This window comes from Echinops telfairi, unplaced genomic scaffold (genome assembly GCF_000313985.2).
Source record: "Echinops telfairi isolate 266 unplaced genomic scaffold, ASM31398v2 ScPeMD7_7;HRSCAF=31, whole genome shotgun sequence".
NCBI lineage: Eukaryota > Metazoa > Chordata > Mammalia > Afrosoricida > Tenrecidae > Echinops > Echinops telfairi.
The window spans coordinates 7,446,591-7,447,962 of NW_022103904.1; the positions used below are offsets into that span (position 1 = coordinate 7,446,591).

The following is a 1,372-nucleotide window of genomic DNA, read 5'->3' on the forward strand; positions in this document are numbered from 1 at the left end:
ACCAATGGATATTGTTATATGCTTTGCTTTAATGTCAAACATATTCTAAAGAACTCAAAAGGAGGACAATAGTTTGATATTACCATTTTTAATTGCTTTTTCCTACTCCTGGTGTTTCAAGTTTCTTCCTTGTATTATTTTGTTTTCTTTTAACAATCCTTTAAGAGCGACTATGATAGCAATGAATTCTTTCAGTTTTTCTTCCTTTGAGCATGTCATGATTTAAGTTTTCATTCCTAAAGTATGTTTCCACTTGATATAGAACTTCATCTTGGCAGCTATTTTCTTGCAAGTTTGAAAAATATTGTGGCCCTTCCTTCTGGCCTCCATGATTTCCGATGATTTTAATATTTTAAATTAAAAGTTAAAGAAGCAAATGTCTTTCGTGTGTTTCATGGTTCAGATGGCTTTCTCTGGCTGCTGAAGTGAGCTGCTTATGTGATGTGAGCGGTCACTTTTCTCCCCCCCACCCCAACGCCCCCCCAATATGTATGAGACCAAGGGTCCCTGGGCTGCTACAAGAAACTAGCAGACAAGGACAGATAAGAAACAACATTACTTTGAGCAGGGGGAATGACAAAATAGCACTTAACAGCTATATTGTAGTCTAAATCCTGCTGAGAGGGGTCACTTTTCATGGCCTTCTTCATCATGGTTTGGTGGTGATCAGGTAAGGCTAAGTAAACAAGGTGCTTGGGACCCACCAAGGGCATTAAGCAACATGCTAACAATAAAAATAAGGTCTATTAATTGTGTGGGCATAGAGCCCTACAAACATGGTGTGCAGAACTCTACCATAGGGTTTTGTCAGTTTTTCCTCCCTGCTAAATTTAAAATGAGCAATCCCAAAGATGAAAATGGTGACCTCATGACAACCAAGAATCAAAAACAGGGCCAAAGTACATCCTTTAAGCATGGGGTTCCTTTGCTGAGAAGTTCCTAAACCAGAAGACAGGGAGCGATTGAGTGTAACAGCAAAGACAGCACAAGATGGCGACAACCAGTGAGAGAGAAAGGGGGGCAGCAGAACTAGTTTACTGAGAGATGGAACAGTAGGCTTCCTCACCCACTATTAGAGCAAGGCAACTAGTATGTGTGCCGGTGACCTACGGAGTGAGTTGAATGCTTTCAAGCAGAAAGCTTTCTGGCAGAATGGGCTGCCTCTGGTCTAGGCACTTGTCGAGGGAGCTAGACTTGTCAACCTATGGAGTGAAAGAATTCAGTGCCATCAGGCCAAGGTTTACTACGAGAGAGAGGAACTCCAAGGACTTGTTGATTGAAGGAATTTAATTCAAGGAATTAAAGAATTTAATTGAAGGAATTAAAGAACTTCTGAACACGTGTCTAAGTCTATGCTAAAGGACTGTGAGGA

General features: G+C 40.9%; 1 non-coding gene across 1 annotated transcript; it reads right to left on the reverse strand.

Moving 5' to 3' along the window:
* Positions 1-487: 487 nt before the first annotated feature.
* On the reverse strand, positions 488-620 carry LOC115868172. Its single transcript, XR_004045458.1, has one exon. It is a non-coding gene; the product is annotated as a small nucleolar RNA SNORA63 (small nucleolar RNA).
* Between the last annotated feature and the right edge of the window lie 752 nt (positions 621-1,372).